The 13966-nt window shown below is 51.0% G+C and overlaps 1 long non-coding RNA gene across 2 annotated transcripts; it reads right to left on the reverse strand.

Moving 5' to 3' along the window:
• Positions 1–2846: 2846 nt before the first annotated feature.
• On the reverse strand, positions 2847–10149 carry LOC112544410 (uncharacterized). 2 transcript variants are annotated; one of them, XR_012897395.2, is made up of 3 exons: positions 10074–10149; positions 3989–4163; positions 2847–3370 (listed from the first exon to the last, which is right to left on the reverse strand). It is a non-coding gene; the product is annotated as an uncharacterized LOC112544410 (long non-coding RNA). The 2 variants fall into 2 exon arrangements; XR_003087750.3 differs by having other exon boundaries at positions 3989–4181; positions 10074–10140.
• Between the last annotated feature and the right edge of the window lie 3817 nt (positions 10150–13966).

The following is a 13966-nucleotide window of genomic DNA, read 5'->3' on the forward strand; positions in this document are numbered from 1 at the left end:
CCATCGTGTCGCGTAGCAAGCGAGGCAAACATGGTAAAAGATCAGATTGGCTTACAGGGGAAATCCTTGGTGAACTTAAGCACAAAAAGGAAGCTTACAAAAAGTGGAAACTTGGACAAATGACCAGGGAGGGGTTTAAATGTAGAGCTCGAGAATGCTGGGGGGTTATCAGGAAGGCAAAAGCACAGATGGAATTGCGACTGGCTAAGGATGTGAAGGATAACAAGAAAGGTTTCTACAGGCATGTTAACAAGAAGAAGGTGATCAGAGAGGGTGTGTGGCCCCTAAAGGATGAAGGAGGTAACCTAGTGACAGACGATGTGGGGAAAGCTGAAGTACTCAATGCTTTCTTTGCCTCTGTATTCACGGACAAGGTCGGCTCCTGGACTTCTGCGCTAAGTGATGCAAGATGGGATGAAGATGGACAGCCTGTGGTGAGTAAAGAACAGGTTAGGAACTATTTAGAAAAGCTAAACGTACATAAATCCATGGGTCCGGACTTAATGCATCTGAAGGTACTGAGGGAGTTGGCAAATGTCATTGTGGAGCCTTTGGCTATTATCTTTGAAAAGTCGTGGAGATCGGGAGAAATCCCGGATGATTGGAAAAAGGCAAATGTAGTGCCCATCTTCAAAAAAGGGAAGAAGGATGATCCAGGGAACTATAGGCCGGTCAGTCTTACCTCAGTTCCTGGAAAAATCATGGAAGGGATCCTTAAGGAATCCATATTGAGGCACTTGGATGAGAGGAAAGTGATTAGGAATAGTCAGCATGGATTCACAAAGGGCAAGTCGTGCCTGAGCAATCTGATTAGCTTCTATGATGAGGTAACTGGCTCTGTGGACATGGGGAAGTCAGTGGATGTTATATACCTTGACTTTAGCAAGGCTTTTGATATGGTCTCCCACAATATTCTTGCCAGCAAGTTAAGAGATCGTGTATTGGATAAATGGACGGTAAAATGCATAGAAAGATGGCTAGAAGGCCGGGCCCAGCGGGTAGTGATCAATGGCTCGATGTCAGGATGGTGGTCGGTTTCTAGTGGAGTGCCCCAAGGTTCGGTTCTAGGACCGGTTTTGTTCAATATCTTTATTAATGATCTGGATGAGGGGATGGATTGCACCCTCAGCAAGTTTGCGGATGACACTAAGCTGGGGGGAGAGGTAGATACGCTTAAGGGCAGAGATAGGGTATAGAATGACTTAGACAAATTGGAGGATTGGGCCACAAGAAATCTGATGAGGTTCAACAAGGACAAGTGTAGAGTCCTGCACTTGGGATGGAAGAATCCCAAGCATAGTTACAAGCTGGGGACCAACCGGTTAAGTAGTAGTTCTGCAAAAAAGGACCTGGGGGTTACAGTGGATGAGAAGCTAGATATGAGTCAACAGTGTGCCCTTGTAGCCAAGAAGGCTAATGGCATATTAGGTTGCATTAAGAGGAGCATTGCCAGCAGATCCAGAGATGTCATCATTCCCCTTTATTCGGCTTTGGTGAGGCCACATCTGGAGTATTGTGTCCAGTTCTGGGCCCACCACTACAAAAAGGATGTGGACGCACTGGGACACGCTGGCATCTGGGTGGTGCTGCAGCTCCTCCACGGCCTCCAGGGAGGCCAGGGGGAGGGACAGGGGGCTGACGTGCACCAGATGGTGCCAGGCAGCCTCCAGCCATTGCTGGCAGGCTTGCAGCAGCAAGTCCAAAAACTAGAGCAGGACCTAACTCAGGACACCACAGCACTCGGCACCATAGAGCCAGAGCTTCCCCTGGGCATTCTGGTGCTCATTTTTGATGTCTTGCTGCAAACCTGGCTGCAGTTGGTGGAAACTGCCTGGGAGCATCTGCTGCAGTCGAACCCCCAGGCCTCCTTCTGGACCCTCCTGGGGGCTGGGGAGGAGCAGCTGCAGCACCCAGATGCCAGTGTGCCCCGCCGCATCTGGTGTTTGAACACCAGCAGCAACTGGTCGGACCACATCGTCCTGGAGCGCTGGGGAGATCAACAATGGACCCAGAACTTCAGGATGAAGAAGGACACCTTCCTTGAGCTGTGTGAGTGGCTCGCCCATGCGTTGTGGTGATGGGACATGCACATTAGGCCCGCCATTTCCCTCCACAAGCATGTGGCCATCGCCCTGTGGAAGCTCTCCATGCCGGATAGCTACCGATCCATCGGGAACCAGTTTGGCATGGGGAGATCCATCGTCAGAGCAGTGCTCATGCAGGTATGGCAATCTCTGGCTGGTCCTGCAAAACATACAATGCATGAGTTTATCTCAACTCCTCTGTGTGCCAAAGACTGCACGCCAGGACTTTCTTCCCCGATCGCCACATCAGGGTCGGGGTTGTGAACATGCCTGTCTACCTGGTGAGGGATGCAACCTATCCCCTATAATCCTGGCTGATGAAATCTTACACGGGACACCTCAACCCCTCCCGACAGGCCTTTAATGCATCCTCATGGAGGGGGCGTTTGGCCTGTTGAAGGCCCGTTTTAGATGCCTCTTCACCTGCCTGGACGTATCTGAGTGGCTGCATGTGGTGGCAGCGAGTTGTATGCTGCATAATTTGTGTGAGAAGAAAGGGGGGGCTTTCCTGCCAGCCTGGATGCCAGAGGCCGACCACTTGGCTGGCCTCTACGCGCAGCCCCATATGTCTTCCAGCTGGGAGGCCCATTGGGGGGCTGTCTGTATCCGGAACACCCTGCGGGAGAGCTTCCATCCGGAGAAGGAATGAAGTCTCCCTGGCATACCCCACTGGGGCCTTGTGCCTTATTCCACCCTCACATCCTTCCACTTTCCCCCCAACCCCTCTTCCTGATGTAAAATAAAAACAAGTGTTGCCAAAAAAACTCTTTATTGACCATAACTGGGGTGAGTGGGTAATGAGGGTGGGTGAGGGGAGGGGAGGGGAAACCTGGGAGGAGGGAGCTGGAAGGGAGAGGCAAGGGGAGGAGAAGCTCAGGGCTGTGGGTCTTGCTGGTCCACCTGTCTCCCAGCACTGTGGGTGCGGGGGCCTCGGTGTCCCCGGGGGGCAGCGGGTATGGAGGGTGGGACGGGGGGAGGATCAGGAGTGAGAGGCAGAGTGACAGCTGGGGCAGCCACAGGGGCTGGAGCCTCAGCAGGCAGCAATCTCTGCACCAAGGTCTGCAGATGCTCGCGGATGGCACGGCCCTGGTCAAGCAGCTCCTGCAAGCTCTCGCGCCACAGCTGCAAGTCTTCATGCATCCAGTGCTCCTGGCTGCGGCCCTGCCTTTGCAGTAACCCCAGGTGCTGTCACTGGTACTCCTCCTGGTTCCAGGTGAGCCTGCTGGCCCAGGTACGGGAGGCTGTTCTGGGTGGGGTGGTGCGCCCTGCACTCGCAGCTGCTTTAGCTGTGGAGAAACACGAAAAGTGTTATGCCTGGGGACACAGTGGGTGAAGCCCAGCCCCCTTGTGCAAGGCGAGGATGGCAAGTCTCTGCACCATCATGTTCTGCTATCCCCGGAGTTTGAGGTGGCCCCTGTGCAGGGCCGTATTAAGACCTTTAGAGGCCCTAAGCACTGAAAAGATTATGGTGCCCCCCATATGTAAGTCAGAATAAAAACAATACTATACTGTAAAATATCATTTTTTTTGGTGCCCCTGCTTTGCTGGTGCCCTAAGCATGTGCTTAGTCTGCCTATTGGGTAATCCAGCCCTGGCAATATATAGTTTGGGTTTGGGGAGCGGGGGAAAGGGAGAAGTGCCCTGCCTCTGCATAGAGGGAGCTTCTGAAGGGAGGTATCTCTCCCCGGGGTCAGGAGCATGTCATGTGCTTTCAAACATCCATGTGTGTGGCTAACAGGCCAGGGCCTCTGTGTGGCAGCCAGCCGGGGCCACATGCCCAGGGTGCCATGGCACATGCACAGGTTGCTGCATGCTCCATGGTCAGTAAGCCCCACACGCGCGGTCCCTGGGTTCCCTCTCCCACCCCCCCCAGCCCTGCATAAGGGGACAGTGATGGCACTCACATGTCGAGACCTCCCCGGCCTCGGATGTCACTGGCGACAGGCTTGCTGGGATGGCTTACAGGTCCTGGGTGTGAGGCACGCTCCCTCCAGGCTCCTGCGGCTCCTGGCCATCCTCCTCCTGCTCCTTCTCCTCGGTGTCATGGGAAGGGCCCTCTACCCTAGGGTCAATGACCACCTGGGGGGCACAGACCATCTGCATCATAATAGAGGCGGGGGTCAGTGTCAGCCCCTGGTTGGAGCTGCCCCCTGAGGCCCTGGCATAGGCCTGCCACAGCTCTTTTATTTTCCTGTGCACCTGCTCCTGGGTGCTCATGTGGCCTTTGGTGGCCAGGCTGTCAGCCTGTAGACAGCCATGTTCCTGTGTCTAGTGAAGAGATCGTAGATATTGGAGGCCGGCCCCCAAACCTCAATGAGGTCCACGATCTCTGCACTAGACCAGAAAGGCACCTGCCTTTTGTGGCCCCTGGCAGGCTCCTGGTGGCTGCCAGCCTGCTCCTGGCGAGCAGTGGAGGCTGGGTGCTACTGGGTTGCTGGCTCCTGCTGGGCAAGGTTCATGGACTGCTAGCTCTGTGCTGGCAAGCTTGCAGCTGGCACAGGCACTGTGGCCAGAGTCTACCCCTTTAAGGGCTCTGGGACTGGGGGCAGGAGGGGGAGCAGAAGAGTTTTTCCTGGTTGTGCCCAGAGTGGCCACCAGGGCACCCTGGAAGGGGCTGGAGGCCCCCTATTTCGAAATATGCATCTACGCAGTGCTTATTTCCATTTAGCTATTGTGAATTTAGCATTATTCCTTGTGGAATGAGGTTTACCAAATTTGAAATAATAATAATTTGATTAATTTCAAAATAGCAGTTTGGCTGTGTAGACGGCTGTTATTTCGATATAACTTTGCTCTGTTGACATAACGCTACACACAATACTCCAGTTGAGGCCTAATCAGTGCAGAGCAGAATGGAAGAATGATTTCTCGTGTCTTGCTCACAACACTCCTTGCTAATGCAGCCTAGAATCATGTTTGCTTTTTTTGCAACAGTGTCATACTGTTGACTTATGTTTAACTTGTGGTCCACTATGATCCCTAGATCCCTTTTTGCAGTACTCCTTCCTAGGCAGTCACTTCCCATTCTACATGGGTGAAACTGATTGTTCCTTCCTAAGTGGAGTACTTTGCATGTATCCTTATTGAACGTTTTCCTGTTTACCTCAGTCCATTTCTCCAGTTTGTCCAGATCATTTGGAATTTTGACCCTATCCTCCAAAGCAGTTGCAACCCCTCCCAGCTAGGTATCATCTGCAAACCTAATAAGCGTACTCTCTACGCCAGTGTTTCCCAATTTTATTTGGCCGAGGAACATATTTCAGCTTTTTAGAATTTCAAGGAACCCCTAGGTTTGTCATGCAATTAAAAAAAGAAAGGGGGGGGGGGAGAGGGATCCAACTATTCATGAAAGTTCCCACCAATGCATGAAAATCACATTCTTTCCCCAAGACTCTCCACCCCTTCCTTGAGGCCTCATCCTCTCTGTTCCCCTCCTGTTCATCACTTGCTATCCCCAGCCAGTGTACACTTTCACTAGCTCGAGACAGGAGATGCGAGCTCTGGGGTGGGAATGAGGGATTTGGGTGTGGGAAAGGATGAGAAGTACAAGCTCTGTGAGGGTATGTCTACACTACAAAGTTAATTCACACTAACAGCTGTTATTTCAAATTAACTTTCATAGGCGCTACACATACAAACCGCTAGTTCGAACTTAATTCCAACTAGCGGAGCGCTTAATTCGAACTAGGTAAACCTCATTCTACGAGGACTAACGCCTAGTTCGAATTAAGTAGTTATAATTAAGGGCTGTGTAGCCACTTAATTCAAACTAGTAGGAGGCTAGTTCTTCCCAGCTTCCCCTGGTAGCCACTCTGAGCCAAACCAGGGAAACACTTCTGCCCCCCTCCCAGCCCCGGAGCCCTAAAAGGGGCATAGTCTGGCTACAGAGCTTGTGCCAGGTGCAAGCCTGTCAGCACCCAGCCAGAAGACCCTGCGCCTGGCACGGCACGAGCCAGCCACTCACTGCAGCCCAGCCTTCCGCCTCTTCCCAGGACCAAGCTGGCGGCTCCCAGGAGCCTGCCCAGGGCCGCAAGAGGTGGGCACCCGCCTGGTCTAGTGCAGAGATTGTGGACCTGATCCAGGTTTGGGCGGAGGCCTCCAATGTCCATGACCTCCGCACTAGGCACAGGAAAGTGGCCGTCTAGGGCAGGATAGCTGCCAGCCAGGCCACCAAAGGCCACATGTGAACCCAGGAGCAGGTTTGCATGAAAATCAAGGTGGTCCAGTGAGACTTCCGACCCTGAGCCCTGAGCTTAGAACATGAGAACATAAGAACGGCCGTACTAGGTCAGACCAAAGGTCCATCTAGCCCAGTAGCCTGTCTGCTGACAGCGGCCAACACTAGGTACCCTGGAGGGGATGGACCGAAGACAATGACCAAGCAATTTGTCTCGTGCCATCCATCTCCAGCCTTCCACAAACAGAGGCCAGGGACACCATTTCTACCCCCTGGCTAATACCACTCCATGGACCCAACCTCCATTACTTTATCTAACTTCTCTTTAAACTCTTTTATAGTTCTAGTGTTCACAGGCTCCTGTGGCAAGGAGTTCCACAGGTTGACTATTTGCTTTGTGAATAAGAACTTTCTGTTATTAGTTTGAAGCCTGCTACCCATTCATTTCATTTGATGTCTTCTAGTCCTTATACAATGGGAACTAATGAAGAACTTTTCTATATGCATCCTCTCCACGCCACTCATAATTTTATAGACCTCTATCATATCCCCCTTCAGTCTCCTCTTTTCTAAGCTGAAAAGTCCCAGTCTCTTTAGCCTCTCTTCATATGGGACCTGTTCCAAACCCCTGATCATTTTAGTTGCCCTTTTTGGAACCCTTTCCAAGGCCAAAATATCTTTTCTGGGGTGAGGAGACCACATCTGTACATAGTACTGAAGATATGGCGTACCATAGTTTGATACTTCCCCTCCTCCTTCTTCCTCTGGCTTCCCCCTTCCAGCTCCCTCCTCCCAGGTTTCCCCTTCCCCTCTCCCATCCTCTCTCTTCCCCTCTCCCACCTCCTTTTCCCAGTCTCCCCAGAGGTTAATTCCCCCCACCCCGTTTTGTTAAATAAAGAGAGTTTCTATTTTTGAACACACGTGTCCTTTATTTTTTACATCAGGAAGGGGGGCTAGAGAGGGGTAAGTGGAAGGAGGTGAGGGAGGAATGGGGTACGGGCCCCTGATGGGGAGGACCGGGGTGGCTCTGTGGGCTCCTCGGGGTGGAAGCTCTCCTGCAGCCCCCCGATTGATCCCCCCAGATTGCAGCCTGTGGCAAGCGCAGCCAGGCTGATGGCCGAGTATGGGCACTCAGGGCACTCCAAGTCAGGACTGCTTTGCTGTCCCTCATCGAGGTAGACAAGCAAGCGGGGAACCCTGAGAACTGTCTGTCCGGAGTGGGGGTCGGGTCCCTTTAAGCACAGCCCTCGGCTAGCCTGAGACAGCAGCTCCACACTCTAAATCCTAACCTGATGCCCTGCTGGCACTGCTTCCGGCCAGCCTTAATTTTGGTTCAGGGTCCACAATTTGTTTCTGCCTCAATGGCAGTCCGATATCACAAACGTCTCCAACAGTTCTGCCCCGCTTCTAGCTGGTGGGGGTAGGGGGACCCAGACCCGCCCTCACTCACAGGTCCCAGACCAGGGCCCTAAAGACAGGTGCAGGTAAGGACCTGTCTGGCTGGTGGGGCTCCTTCCACAACGCACCAGCCCACAGGCCATCTGTAGGCAAGCCCTGCCTTGGGCTTCTTCTTACCCCCAGGAACCTCAGACTTCGCCCCCCTCCCCCATGGTCTCCTAGCTCTGATGCTCACCACCCCCGCGCTTTAACTCCAGGTTTTGGGATAATGCTGGTGCTTCCTCTCCCGCTCCGATTCTGCTCCCGTTCCCCTGTCTCCCTCTAATTTCCCTCACTGCCTCCCCCGCCCTGTCTCTTGCTGCCACAGCTCTTTTGAATTCCCTGCTCTGGCTCCACCCTGCTAACCCCTCCTCCTGATGCACACTCTGTCTTGACGTTACTCATCCTGCTCCCTTCTGTCCTGGATGCACAACCCGGGGGGCAGCTGATGTCTCCTGGCTCAGCGTTCCCCCAAGGGCAGAACGGCCCCGCTGTGCCGCCACGCAAGAAAAGGCAGCACGAACAGGCGTCCACCCCTTGCGTGCTCCATAAAAGGCAGGGGCCAGTGAGGATTGTGTGCAGGATGGATCAGTCCTTCCCTCTGAGATGGGTCCGTCTGGTCACACCGACACTCTCTTTTTAAGAGGGGGTGGGGGAGTGCCGGCTCCTCACAGAACCCCTACTTTTGCTTCGCGGAACCCCAGGATTCTGCAGGGCATCAATTGGGAAACACTATTCTACACCAATATCTAAACTGTTGATGAAGATATTGAACAGAATTGGTCCCAAATTGGTCCTTGCAAAACCCCACGGCTGTGTCTACACTGGGCCACTTATTCTGGAAAATCAGCCGCTTTTCCGGAATAAGCTGCGAGCTGTCTACACTGGCCCTTGAATTTCCGGAAAAGCAACGACGCTCTACTGTACAAAATCAGCTGCTATTCCGGAAAAGCTACGCTGCTCCCGCTCGGGCATAAGTCCTTATTCCGGAACACTGTTCCGGAAAAGGGCCAGTGTAGACAGCCCAGTAGTCTTTTCTGGAAAAAAATCCCCGATCGCGAAAATGACGATTGGGGCTCTTTTCTGGAAAAGCGCATCTACATTGGCCACAGATGCTTTTCCGGAAAAAGGGCTTTTCCGGAAAAGCAGCCTGCCAATGTAGACGCTCTTTTTCCGGAAATACTTATAACGAAAACTATTCTGTTTTAAGCATTTCCAGAAATTCATGCCAGTGTAGACACAGCCCACTTGGTATGCCCTTCCAGCATGATTGTGAACCATTAATAACTACTCTCTGGCTGTGTCTACACTGGCAAGTTATTCCAGAAAATCAGCCGCTTTTCCGGAATAACTTGCCAGCTGTCTACACTGGCAGCTTGAATTTCCGGAAAAGCACTGACGATCTAATGTAAAATCATCAGTGCTTTTCCAGAAAAAATATGCTGCTCCCGTTTGGGCAAAAGTCTTTTTCCGGAAAACTGTTCCGGAAAAGGGCCAGTGTAGACAGCACAGTAGTATTTTCCGCAAAAAAGCCCCGATCGCGAAAATGACTATCGGGGCTTCTTTGCGGAAAAGTGCGTCTAGATTGGCCATGGACGCTTTTCTGGAAAAAGTGCTTTTGCGGAAAAGCGTCCTGCCAATCTAGACATGCTTTTCCAAAAATGCTTTTAATGGAAAACTTTTCCGTTAAGCATTTCCGGAAAATCATGCCAGTGTAGACGTAGCCTCTGAGAATGGTTATCTATCCAGTTATGCACGCACCTTATAGAAGCCCCATCTAAGTTGCATTTCTCTAGTTTATTGATAAGCAGATAGTGTGAGACCATGTCAAATGCCTTAATAAAGTTTACGTATACCATGTCCACTGCTTTCCCCTTATCCACAAGACTTTTATCTTATTAGAGAAAACTGTCAGATTGGTTTGATATGATTGTTCTTTATAAATCCAGGCTGGTTGTTACCTATCACCTTATTTTCTTTAAGAAGTTTGCAGATGTATTCCTGTGGCGAGGTGGCGGCACGGGCTGCCACCCCTCCCACTTGTACCTAGATTGTGCTCAATGCACAGCCCGGTTCCGAATCTCCCGGGCGGAGTGGGGGGTCCGGGCTCACCCTCTCTCCAGACCCCGACCCAGGGCCCTGACACCGAGAGTGTGCCTCTCAGTGGTAGCAGGGGGGCTAGTACCCCAAACACACCTGCTCTCGGGTTCCACAGCCCGCCCTGGGTCCTGCTCCACTCCGCCGGCCCTTAGCCGTACTGGTCACCCGCTGGCCCCCGCGGGCCCCTTGCCTCCTCCGCTTCCCGCTTGTCCGGGTCTCGCGGTCTCCTCCCCTCTCTCCTGGCCTCCGGACCCCGCTGGCTCCAGCCCTCTTACCCCGGCCGCTTCCGCTTCTTTTATTCTCCCCCTCCCTTCCGGGTTCCCTAGCGTCGCGCGTATGACGTCATCACCGGCATGCCCAGGCGCCATGTGATGACGCGTCCCACCTCCCTCGCTCAGACCTGCCACGCCTGTTGCCTCCCTCCCGACTGCTCCGTTCGGCACTAACGAGTGGCGGGGTTGCTCCACCCCATCACAATTCCTTAATTACTTGCTCCATTAGCTTCCTTCACACAGAAGTTAAATTGACTGGTCTGTAGTTTCCTGGGTTGTTCTTATTTCCCTTTTTATAGATGGGCATTATATTTGCCCTTTTGCAGTCTTCTGGAATCTCTCTTGGCTGCATCTAGACTGGCAAGTTTTTCCGCAAAAGCAGGTGCTTTTGCGGAAAAACTTGCCAGCTGTCTACACTGGCCTCTTGAATTTGCGCAAGAACACTGACGATCGCATGTAAGATTGTCAGTGTTCTTGCGCAAATACTATGCTGCTCCTGTTCTGGCAAAAGCCCTCTTGCGCAAATGCTTTTGCGCAAGAGGGCCAGTGTAGACAACGCGGTATTGTTTTGCGCAAAAAAAGCCCCGATTGCGAAAATGGTGATCGGGGTTTTCTTGTGCAAAACCGCGTCTAGATTGGCACGTTAAAAGCACTTGCGGAAAATCATGCCAGCCTAGACGTAGCCTCTTGACTTTTTCAAAGCTGATAGCTAGAGGCTCAGATACCTCCTCTGTCAGTTCCTTGAGTATTCTAGGATGAATTTCATCAGGCCCTGATGACTTGCAGACATCTAGCTTTTCTAAACCAGTCACAGGTCCTGCCTCCCAATGTGCTCTGCAAATTATTGTTTTTTTGTTCTCTGATTTACCAATCTTGGGACAGTATTGTTTGCTAGTTCTCCCTCCTGGGCACTTACTTCTCCTGACTGACAGTCACTATTTTAGGGCTTAGAATCACAGATTCATAGGGCTGGAAAAGACCTCAGGTGGATATACCCCCTGTCCAAAGCAGGACCAGCTCTAACTAAATCATCCCAGCCAGGGCTTTGTCAAGCCAGGACTTAAACACCTCTAGGGATGGAGATTCCACCACCTCCCTAGGGAACCCATCCCAGTGCTTCACCACCCTCCTAGGGAAATAGTTATTCGTAATATCCAACTTAGTCCTCCCCCACTGTAACTTGAGACCATGGCTCCTGATTCTGCCATCGGTCACTACTGAGAACAAACTCTTTCTATCCTCTTTGGAACCTCTGTTTCAATAGTTAAAGGCAGATATCAAATCCCCCCCACGCTTCTCTTCTGCAGACAAAACAAGCCCAAATCCCTCAGTCTCTCCTAATTTATGTGCTCCAGCCCTCTAATAATTTTCGTTGTCCTCTGCTGGACCTCCCTTGCAATGTGTACACATTCTTTCTATAGAGGCAGGCCCAGAATTGGATTCAGTACTCCAGCTGTGGCCTCACCAGAGCCAAATAAAGGGGAATAATCACTTCTCTAGATCTGCTGGAAATGATCCTCCTAATGAACCCTAAAATGCCATTTGCCTTTTTGGCTACAAGGTCACACTGTTGACTAATATCTGGCTTCTCATCCACTGTAATCCCCAGGTCCTTTTCTGCAGAACTGCTGTTTAGCCCATTAGTCCCCAACGTGTAGCAGTGCTTGGGATTCTTCTGTCCCAAGTGCAGGACTTTACACTTGTCTTTGTAAAACCTCATCAGATTTCTTTTGGCTCAACCCTCCAATGTATCTAGGTCACTCTGGACCCTATCCCTGCCCTTCAACCACTCTTCCTCTCCCCCTAGCTTAGTGTCATCCACAAACTTGCTGAAGGTGCAATCCATCCCCTCATCCATGTCATTAATAAAGATGTTGAACAAGGATCCAAGAATTGACCCTTAGGGTACTCCGCTTGAAACCAACCACCAAACAGACATCGAGCCATTGATCACTACCCGTTGGGCCTGACAATCTAGCCAGCTTCCTATTCACCTTACAGCCTGTTAGAAAGTTTGGCCAGGCCGCTCTTGCTATAGTGAACCACAGTACTCCTTGGGAGAAATCGGCCGTACTCTTCCTGCATACCATTGCCTTTAGAAAAGGGAAAGTGTGAAAAGGGGAAAATAGCCTTGGACTCTCCCACCCATCACCTTGGCGTGAGAACTGCGGGGCTTACCTGGTTGCATGAAACCTGCACAGTTTCGGCCCAACCCCTGTGACACATACCCCCACTTTTTGACTGTTGGCCCATATATGGTAATATGCAATCGCGGAAAGTGATGTGTAGACTTGGGATAAATACCCATCGCACAGTTCACTCGGGGAGGTCTTTGCAACGCACGCACCACTGTGCGTATGCCTTTCCGTACACTTCAAAGTGCTGCTGGCCTGATCAACCGACCAGCCACCTCCCCAGACTCTCGGGCATAACCAAGGCCTTCGCAACCGAACTGATATCTTTGAATTGTTCCGTGTGCTGTGTAAGTTGGTATGTATAATTTGATTTTTTTTGTTGTATAGCTTAGTGTTATAGTTGTTTTGGTAGTACATAGAGTTTGTAGTTATCACTGTTATTAATTAGTATAGCTTGATATCTTTAGAGCAGAGACTATTCCCCTTGCCGTTCCCATCCTTATATTTCTGATACGTTCAACTAGAAATCATAGAATAAATATAATAAATATTGTAAATTCATTACTGACACGGTCAATTAAAAATCGTAGAATAAATACTATAAATTCATCACTGTCATAAATAAATATCTTTTATTTACTAAAACGGTCCACCTGGTTCTGTCCTTCCCCCCTTGGGTATGCATCATCAGGCCTGTGGTTCTCGCGACACAGTCCATTTATTCAATCCATACTTCCTTAACTTGCTGGTAAGAATCCTGTGGGAGACCGAATCAAAAGCTTTGCTAAAGTCAAGGTATGTCACATCCACTGACTTCTCCATGTCCACAGAGCCAGTTACCTCATCATAGAAGGCTAGATTTAAGTTTTACAAGAACCTAGCATTTATTATATGGTGAAGGTTGCACTGCAGTTGTCCCTGTTTTATCTTTTAATTTTGCTAAGGTCAAATTTTTTCTATTTGTCCCCATCCACCAAGCACAGGCATCACCTGAACTCCATTGCTGACTACCAATACTTAAATCAGGGGATGGCACTTCTATTTTTTTGCAGATTCTTTACGGTGTTTTGTTTCGTTCCTGTGCTTGCTGTCTTTGGACTGCTTCCTGTCCTGTTAGGCAGCAGGAGCATCCCAGGACTCTGTTATTTCTCTTGCTTCTTTAAACTGTCTTAGTTTCTGTTACTATAGTGTCACAATATCACAATTCATTCCTTTCCTTAAACCATTTTATTGTGTGCCAGGCTGGGGTGTCCTTATGCTGCCCTGCTGTGATGTATTTGCATGTCCCGGTGCTTTAGCAGTGCGAATAATGCTTATGTGGAGTTCATGTCCCAGACTCCGAGTTGCAGGAAAATATCTGTGTCACCGGGCGGACACTCACCACCACATGCCTCCTGCTGGAAGCACTAGGAATTAGCTTATATCTGTCTACCAGATGTCTCCCTCTGGCTCCCCATGTCAGCTCCAGACCCACATCACTCCCAAACCGTGGCGTCCTCTTTAGGACACTCCACTCCAGCAGCCCATTCCAGTGACTCTTGGCCCCTTCCCTGGGTGTTTATCAGTCTCTGTACTCTGGGGTTCTCCCTTCCCAAGGAGCCCCCAATTCCCCTATGCCCACCTTGCCTCAGTGACCCCCAGCCAGGGGCAAACTGCAGTCTGCAATGGCCACTCATCACTGCTGTCTTTGATATCCTGGCCATCTCCCCACAGCCCTAAAGCCCTGAGACCTTGCTTCAGGCCCTGCTGCCTGGGAGTGAG

The sequence above is a fragment of the Pelodiscus sinensis genome, chromosome 22, assembly GCF_052426305.1.
Source record: "Pelodiscus sinensis isolate ZL-2025 chromosome 22, ASM5242630v1, whole genome shotgun sequence".
Classification (NCBI taxonomy): Eukaryota; Metazoa; Chordata; order Testudines; family Trionychidae; genus Pelodiscus; species Pelodiscus sinensis.